General features: G+C 30.2%; 2 non-coding genes across 2 annotated transcripts; both read left to right on the top strand.

Moving 5' to 3' along the window:
* Positions 1–6,259: 6,259 nt before the first annotated feature.
* Positions 6,260–6,333, top strand: TRNAP-UGG (transfer RNA proline (anticodon UGG)). The gene has a single exon. It is a non-coding gene; the product is annotated as a tRNA-Pro (tRNA).
* Positions 6,334–6,522: 189 nt separating this feature from the next.
* Positions 6,523–6,596, top strand: TRNAW-CCA (transfer RNA tryptophan (anticodon CCA)). Its single transcript has one exon. It is a non-coding gene; the product is annotated as a tRNA-Trp (tRNA).
* The last annotated feature ends 3,575 nt before the right edge of the window (positions 6,597–10,171 follow it).

Below are 10,171 nucleotides of genomic sequence, written 5' to 3'. Positions count from 1 at the left end.
AAACTCTCCTGGCGGAGGGATAGTATCTGGATTATCTCTTTTTGATACTATGCAAGCAGTGGAACCAGATGTGCATACACTAGCCATGGGATTGACCGCTTCAATCGCAGCTTTTCTCTTGGTCGGAGGAGAAATTACCAAACGCAGAGCATTCCCTCACGCTCGGCGCCAATGAGTTTTTTTTTTTTATTATTGATGGAAAGAAAAAAGAAGACTATGCCTTCGCCATATGAAATATGAATTAGTAAGTAATAATAGCATGGCACTTTGAATTCGATATGAAATTTTTTTTTTATTTCTTTTTTTTTTTTTCAAAAAAAAATATTAGATTATGTATCGAAAGAGTAGTATGAGAGAAGGGGCATTTCCAATTTGATCTTAGCTATCGTGGGCCCATCTCAGGCGTCACAAACTTTTTTTCTTTTCCTACCAGAGGCTATTAACAATATTTATGTTATGAAAGAGTACGAAAAAAAAAAAGACTATTTTTTTTCTTTCTTTTTTTTTTTTCAAAAAAAAAAAGAAACTTTGGGATTGCTGAATCACAGACGAAATAAATATATAAAGCAACGGAGCCATCATAGTATTTTTAAACTTTTCCGAAAAAAAAAGAAAAAGAAGGATGGTAATTGGATTATTTATTAATCTGGGTCTAATAGACTCTATATTTTCTCTTTTTTTCGATGAAAGAAAAAAGAGAATTCCATTGTAAAGCCGTATGCAATTGTAAAGCCGTATGCAATGCGCAAAAAATGCCTGTACGGTTGTTCAATTCTATAGCTATTCTTCTCGCCTCATTATGTGAGTTAGAAGTATGTTATATCATCAGGGTAATGATCCATCAACCTATTAGTATGCTTAAGGATGATGGCTTCAAAGACTGGGTCATGGAAACAGACGAAGTAATGAAAATGCAAGAAGACATCATAGAGGCTTATGTACAAAGAACGGGCCAGCCCCGATGGGTTATAAACAAAGACATGGAAAGAGATAATTTTATGTCAGCAAAAGAAGCCAAAGATCATGGAATTGTGGATCATATAGTGCGTACAGAATCGAGACCTATAGTGAATGAAAAACCTATAGTGAATGAAAAACCTATAGTGAATGAAAAACCTATAGTGAATGAAAAACCTATAGTGAATAACAAACCTATAGTGAATGAAAAACCTATAGTGAATGAAAAACCTATAGTGAATGAAAAACCTATAGTGAATGAAAAACCTATAGTGAATAACAAACCTATAGTGAATAACAAACCTATAGTGAATAACAAACCTATAGTGAATAAAAAATGGAGACTAGTTAACGACAATGGCAATGGAAGACCACCATTTGACGACAATGGCAATGGAAGACCACCATTTGACGACAATGGCAATGGAAGACCACCATTTGACGACAATGGCAATGGAAGACCACCATTTGACGACAATGGCAATGGAAGACCACCATTTGACGACAATGGCAATGGAAGACCACCATTTGACGACAATGGCAATGGAAGACCACCATTTGACGACAATGGCAATGGAAGACCACCATTTGACGACAATGGCAATGGAAGACCACCATTTGACGACAATGGAACACCATTTAATTTTGATTTAGATTGATTTAATCCCTCTTATTCCTTTCCTTCTTTTTCTCTTTAATAGATTAATATTTTATTAATCTATTAAAGAGAAAAAGAAGTAATTCATAATCATCTGGTTAGGATCGATCTAAACCAGTCTATTATGTATATGATTGTATATGATTCAGCATGCCAACTATTAAACAACTTATTAGAAATGCAAGACAGCCAATTAGAAATGTCACGAAAGCCCCTGCTCTTCGGGGATGTCCTCAGCGCCGAGGAAGATGTACTAGGGTGTATGTGCGACTTGTTCAGATCATGGGCTGAGAAAAAGGAAACAATTTTTCAGTATCAACGATCAGTACCAGTGAATAGAATGGGGTTCTTCCGTTCACTATCTAAAAAAGATAGATCTACCATATCCTTCTATTGTGTATGAAATTTATGGTTTCCATTGGCGCAAATCCAATCTTGGAATTTTTTAAAAATTCCCCATTGGTAGCAAATGCTTATCCATTAAGCGGGGAAAATCCTATTTAAAAAGCAAAAAGATTATGCTTCGACTCTTGCAAAGAACGGACTAACAGGGTCAGCTACCCAATTAATCCTCCTAATTACATACCGTTACTGTATAAGATAGATCTCGTTGTGAAAGATCTATTACTGAAAAATTTATGAGTAGAGCCGAAGAGTGTGAACTGTACAAGTTACCAATTAAATGTTAAATGAAGGAATGAGCTCCGGTGTATAGAGGGGACCTCACCGTTTAAGAAGTAACCATAGAAACGATGGAACCCACTATTTATTTATCCATTTCTATTTACTCCTTTATTTTAGTTAATATGCTTTTTTTGATACCTAGTATCAATACAATTTCTTATTTCAAGGCGAAATGAAATGCCTAGAAAAAAGGAAAAATCGTGGGCGGGACGGTTATAGTAGCAAAAGCCATTGGAATTTTTATTTTATACATTGGAAGAATCCGTTTTGTTATTAATAGACTAGAAAAGAATAACTGAAAGAAAGAATTAGTTATTCATCAAAATTTCTTTTATTCAATGACCAGAATGAAAGAGGGATATATAGCTCGGAGACAAAGAGTAAGAGCTTTGGTTTCGGCTGATCGGGATAGAGATAGGAAAAAAAGATATTTTCGTCGTTTGTGGATCACTCGAATAAATGCAGGAATTCGAGGAATGGGGGTATCCTATAATTATAGTAGATTAATAAAAAATCGGTACAAGAAACAGTTGCTTCTTAATCGTAAAATACTTGCACAAATAGCTATCTCAAATAGGAATTGTCTTTATATGATTTCCAACGAGATTATAAAATAAGGAGATCGGAAGGAATCCACCGAAATGCTTTAAATGAAATGGGGTTCCCTCGAGAATGAACTCGAGGGAGGTAGAGTAGAAATTAATATGATAAAAAAATTCTGATAAGGTCATCAAAACAAGAAAACAAGATGAGCGAAGACGCTCAATAAAAAAAAAAAAAATTTATTTTTCTTCCCCAACCCGATTCGATTCTTTTATTTATTTCTTTTTTCTTACGACACGACAATTTTGATTATCAGATTTTTTGAATAAAGCATCAGTCTACGTTTGATAATTTTGAGTCAATTGAAGGGTAAGCCTATTTATTTCTGGTTCTAAGAGCAGTAGTTCTAGCGGTCGACTCTCTTCTTTCAAATCGTTTCTCATTTCTGGTTCTAGTTCTAGCGGTCGACTCCCTTCTTTCAAATCGTTTCTCATTATTAATAAAGGGTAACGAAGATAAAATACGAGCTTGTTTTATAGCAATAGTAATTAATCGTTGTTGTTTTAAAGTCAATCTATTTACTCGCCTAGATAAGATTTTTCCTTGTTCACTAATAAATCGACTAATTAAACTCATGTTTCTATAATCAATTCGATCCCCCGATTGGATCGGGGGCAAACGCCTACGAAAAGATCGCTTGTATTTATCCATCATTTCTTTATTCCTTATTTCTAAAAATAATCCTATCCTATCCTTTTCTAAAATCCTATTTTGATCGGATCAAATTCAAATTATAGAATTAATAGAATAAATACGATTTGCTTTGTTTTTTTTATTATTGTATTATTTATTTATTATTTATTTCTTATTTATTTGTTTATTTTATTAGTTTATTTTAATTATTTATTTATTATTTATTTGTTTATTTTATTAGTTTATTTTATTATTATATTATTTATAGATATTTATTTAAATATAATTTCATATTTTAATATATTTAATATATAAATATAATTTCATATTTTAATATATTTAATATATAAATATAATTTCATATTTTAATATATTTAATATATAAATATAATTTCATATTTTAATATATTTAATATATAAATATAATTTCATATTTTAATATATTTAATATATAAAATATAAATATAATTTAATATTTTAATATATTTAATATATAAATATAATTTAAATAAATATCTATAACTGTGATAATACATAAATAATAAATAAATATAATTTATAAATATATATAAATATAATTTCATATTTTAATATATTTAATATATAAAATATAAATATAATTTAATATTTTAATATATTTAATATATAAATATAATTTAAATAAATATCTATAACTGTGATAATACATAAATAATAAATAAATATAATTTATAAATATATATAGAACCGACACGAAAATAATAAATAATTAATAAAATAAGAAATAAATAATGAAATATAGTAATAAATACAAAATATAGTAATAACTAAAAAATATAGTAATGAATAAATCATACAATATAATAAATAATACAATATTAACAATATTAAAATTAACAACAATATTAAAATTAACAATATTAAAATAATCATTATGCACGAATAGAAAATAAAAAAAAAAATAGTTAGTGATATTAAAAATCTAATTCCTAATCAATGAAAATCCAACTCCTAATCATTCGAAGACTGTAAACTAAAAATCATTCGAAGACGGTAAACTAAAAAAATAAATAATTGACTCGAGAATAAAGAAAAAAATTATTAAAAAAATAAGAACTAAATAAAAAATAGAATAAAAAAAAATAAAAGAATATTGATACAATCATATACCAGGTTAAAAAGGTTAAAAATTTATTAACGTGCATATCGAATAATTTAAAACTAAAAACTTCACTTTAAAAAGAAAGCGTGGAATAGACAAGGAAATACAAATATAGACTAATATATAAATAAAATATTTGTTATATATTAGTTATATATTATATCTAACTAATTATATACTTAATATTACTTAATATATTATATAATATATATTATTATACCTGAATACCTAATGTCCTATTTTCTCATACTAAATACCTAATGTTACCTAAATACCTAATGTCCTATTTTCTCATATTCTCGGGAAGGGTTGACATACGAGTACTTGATTCGATTTATTTCTTTATCTCCCCGTGAATTGTATGTTTGTAACAATAGGAACAGAATTTCTTCAATTCCAATCGACTAGGCGTATTGTGTCGATTTTTTTGAGTAATATACCTGGAAATGCCCGTTGATTCCTTATTAACGACGTTTCGAACACAACTGGTACATTCCAAAATAATCGTTACTCGGACATCTTTACTCTTGGCCATGAACCCCCTTTGAGTTTTTAATTCACCCAACTCTTCTATTTTCCGATCAAAAGTGAAGAAGAAAGGAATGAAAATAAATAAATAAAAGTTGCTAACTCAAAACCAAATCCTGAAAGATTTCGTTGCAATCAATTGCAATCAATATAGTAAATCAATATGTATTATACTAATAGTAAATAAGTAATACAATGATTTCTAACTCGATTTAGAATCACAGTACGGTATTTTCTTTAAGTATCTTGTAGGATACTGTTGTTCCAGCCACATTTCTCTTTTCGCTCTACTAGTAATTTAATTGGAGCTTGAACCCAAGTTTTGTTGAGGTTCAATCCACTTTTTTCGTTCTACCTTCCTTATTTATTTTATATAATTCTTATATAATTAGAATTCTAAAAAAACTAAATAGAATTATTTCTTATATAATTAGAATTCATTTCTTATATAATTATAATTCTAAAAACAACTAAAGTCAAGGGGGGGCGAGAGATTAGTCACAGATATTTGATTGTATATCGATCTAATCTTTTTCACCCCGTCCCGCGACAATAACTAGAATTAAAAAAAAGGGAATGTTAACGCATCCGGGAAGAAACGATTGATCTCTATCAATAAACCCGCTAAAGAACCGAACCAGAGAGTACTTAGTACCGGTGCTACGGAAAGATATGTTTTTAGATCTCGCATTTAAAATCCTCCTTCTTTATCGTATTACATACATTATGGTAATACATATATAATCACATGTATGTGTGGTTAAAGACCACTTGTATTTGTATATTTGTACCCGGAATTCCTAATTCAAAATTAAAATTTAAATGTACAATGATTCGATAGATAAGATTTTCCTTTTCTTAAAACAGCAAAATAGGTCCCTTTCTGCCTGAGAATTCCCGCCAAAAAGATTCATTTATTATTCATTATATGGTTGTTATATGATATGAGACCAAAAAGAGGAAATGGAAAGATAATTTTTGTATATCAATAGATGAAATAAGGGTGTGGAAAACAAGACAGGGATTCTCTACAATAACATCGTAGGCCAATTGAAAGGGATGTAGCGCAGCTTGGTAGCGCGTTTGTTTTGGGTACAAAATGTCACGGGTTCAAATCCTGTCATCCCTACCTATTACTTCTCCTTTGAGCAGTAAGGAGGGAGCCATTTTAGTTTTAGATTGATTAAAATTAAGCATACATAATCTATCATTTTCTCATATTATATATGATATATGATAGTATAGGTGTGCACGATGTATTGGGGTTATAAAATAAAAGAATCCTCTTTTTTACAGTCTTATTTATTATGATAAGAAAGCGCTCTTAGTTCAGTTCGGTAGAACGTGGGTCTCCAAAACCCAATGTCGTAGGTTCAAATCCTACAGAGCGTGATTCCGCTCTTGTTAAGTCGAAAATTACACCGAACTGAAAAAAAAAAAAAAAAAAAAAAAATTGAACAGCAATTCGAATTTGACCTCCTTGAATTAAATTAATTAAATTAAAATTAAAGGGGTCAGTCAAAAAAAGAGATGTTAATTAATCAAAGGTCCAACTGATCACCACGTATGTATTGTAAATATGCGGTTACGAATAATCCAGCCAAAGTAATAGGAATTAGACCTAAGACGATTCCAAATAGAAAAACTTCAATCATTTCAATTTATTTGAAAGGAGAAAAAGAAAGGTAATATCTATCCCTAAATATTAATCTCTATTGCCCATGAATATCAATAACTAATAATTGATAATTAACACGGTAAGGAACTATAGAATATATGGAATAGGACAGAAAACTTTGTTTTTATTAATTGTTCGTTCATTCAATTAATTTTCAAATAAGTCGTATCTTACTCAGACCAATAAATAGAGCTGAGGTTATAGTTAAAGCCGCTAGTAAAAAACCGAAATAACTAGTTAGAGTAGGCATGAAGGAGCTAAATGAAATATGTTCTTTTTATACATATGTTTATAAAGCACTTACCTAAGTTTCAATTTTTAAAAGAGACGGGGATAAGCAAAAATACCAATTGAAAGAATAAGTTCAATTGAAATTTTTTGATTCATCAATCATTCTAAACGGTATTCACAAAAATAGAGCGGCAGGACAAGAGTAGAAAAGAAAAAGAAATAGATTCATCATCTTTGTAGTTAGGTCAAGAAAAAACCTTTGGATCTAATACAAGAATACAAGAAAGGCCGCCTCACAAATATTGATTAGTAGAATTTTTTTTTTATTCCTTGCTCTTTTTTTTATCTATATCTAATACTATCGACTACTCTTACTTGTTACTAGACGACTAAGCAATTCCTTAAAATAAAAAAAGGAGGGCTTACAACAAAAAACAAAACCTCTTATGCAATTACGAAAAAAAGTCAATTTTTAGATTTCGCATCTAATTGACTTGCGGAAATATGATAATTTCCTTCATGAATTATTATAAACTTGTTGGATTCACGGGTTACCTGATCTTCCGTTTCTAGCCCCAAACCAATAATAGAATCCCCTATATTATATTCCAGGAATTTGAGGAATTTTCTATCGCATGATACGTGGTTATACATCGACAAGCAAGAAGAAGAAAGAAATTATCTAGCACTTCATGTCGATATACTGTTTGAAATTGCGTTGCTGTGTCAGAAGAAGGATAGCTATACTGATTCGGTATACTCTAAAAATACCTTTGGTACAATATTGACGATCTCACAAAGATTGAATTTCAGTGAATTTCCGTTTACTGATCTCATCTTTTACGGAATCGATCCCCTACAAGAATATGCGGAGCTCAGCATGTCTGGAAGCACAGGAGAACGTTCTTTTGCTGATATTATTACCAGTATTCGATACTGGATCATTCATAGTATTACTATACCTTCCCTATTCATTGCGGGTTGGTTATTCGTCAGCACAGGTTTAGCTTATGATGTGTTTGGAAGCCCTCGTCCAAACGAGTATTTTACAGAGAGCCGACAAGGAATTCCATTAATAACCGGCCGTTTTGATTCTTTGGAACAACTCGATGAATTTAGTAGATCTTTTTAGGAGGACCCAATGACCATAGATCGAACCTATCCAATTTTTACAGTGCGATGGTTGGCTGTTCACGGACTAGCTGTACCTACCGTTTCTTTTTTGGGGTCAATATCAGCAATGCAGTTCATCCAACGATAAACCTAATCCGAATTAATTATAGAGCTATGACACAATCAAACCCGAACGAACAAAATGTTGAATTGAATCGTACCAGTCTCTACTGGGGGTTATTACTCATTTTTGTACTTGCTGTTTTATTTTCCAATTATTTCTTCAATTAAGAAAAAAAGAGTAGTAGAATACTAAATAATAGTAGGAATTCTCTTATCCCATTCGGAAGGATTGCATCTCATAATTATCTATGACTGTTTATGTCTTTAGCATGACCACTTGATGAAATGTGGAGGGAAGCGGGATAAATGGCCGATACTACTGGAAGGATTCCTCTTTGGATAATAGGTACGGTAACTGGTATTCCTGTGATCGGTTTAATAGGTATTTTCTTTTATGGTTCATATTCTGGATTGGGTTCGTCCCTGTAATATGTAATAATGGGATGAACTAAGTTATAGGCATGAAAGTGTAAGAACTCAACGGGGCCCGCCTCCTCTTTCTTTGTCTGATTCGCGAGGAGGGGTCCCGTTGAATTCTTAATGATCATAATATTTTGTTCGTATAAATATAAATGACAACAAATAGATCACTTTTTCCGATGATGTTTTTGAAAAATGAACTCGATTAATTGATTCATAGCATCTGTTCTTCGATAGTATCTATCGATACTTTCAAGGTTAGAAGAAAAAAAGGAATCACTCAATTTCCTTTTCCTGGATGACACAATCACAATATATATTTAATTTTAATATTTAATTTTTTTTAATATTTAATTTTAATATTTTAATATTTAATTTTAATATTTCTTTTTTTTTTCTGTCGACCAGATATCAAGCAAACCCTTTCTAGACTAGTCTAACCTTACTCTATTTATTTTAGTATTTCATCAAAGTTTGAAATTTTTTTATAAGTTCATCGCCTTGCTTCTATTTTATATTTATAAAAAAAAGGATTCCTTCTCTTTTTTTTGGTTGTCCATTACTTATTATATTATATTATACTTATTTATACTTATACTTATTTTATACTTATTTATACTTATTTTATACTTATTATATTATCCTTATTACTTATTCGATTACTTTATTACTTATTCTATTATCTATTATAATCTATTATCTATTATAAGTAAATCTAAAAAAATAAAGGGTTCTGAAAAATCTGGAAAAATATAAACTAAGAATAGAAATCTTTGACGAATGGGATCCGGAATTGTTATTATTTCGACACAAGAAAAGGAATTTTACACATCCTTTTCTTGTGCCGAAGGCTAGGAAGACGAAGAATACTCCCTGTAATTATTTGTTCCCCTCATTTATCCTTCCTTTCTATTCTCCGCTTACTTATCTTATGTTTAGTATCTAATCAAATTGAATTTAGAAAACAAAACCCATTCTGTGACATTTCAATCTGACAATAGGGATATAATTACACCCCTCCCATTTAGATTGAAAAAAGAAAAGAAGGGGTAAAGACAAATAGTCTTCTTCACAATATACAGATTTTGAATGCGGTAAAAGTAATTCCTAGAGAAAGAATATAAACAAGCAAAAGACTTTTCATACTTTTTTCATCATACCTAACCTAATTGCCAGGAAGAATTTGTTCTTTTTTACAAATTTGATGTTGATAAATCCACGGATCTAGAAATTCATTTCGGACACTTGAACCTTTTCAAATTGTTTCTTTTTAAGAACCAAAAAGATTTGTGCAAAAACAATAGATGCCAAGAAGAACAAAAGGCCTTGGACACGTAGTGGATCTTGAAGTACTATTTCTGCATCCCCCTGACCAAATCCACCCACATTAGGATTACTTGTT

The sequence above is a fragment of the Durio zibethinus genome, unplaced genomic scaffold, assembly GCF_047325235.1.
Source record: "Durio zibethinus cultivar Kanyao isolate XHJ-2024 unplaced genomic scaffold, ASM4732523v1 HiC_scaffold_270, whole genome shotgun sequence".
NCBI classification, from domain to species: domain Eukaryota; kingdom Viridiplantae; phylum Streptophyta; class Magnoliopsida; order Malvales; family Malvaceae; genus Durio; species Durio zibethinus.
Note: the sequence above shows the minus strand (reverse complement) of the source record. Positions and strands in the feature narration are given on the sequence as shown.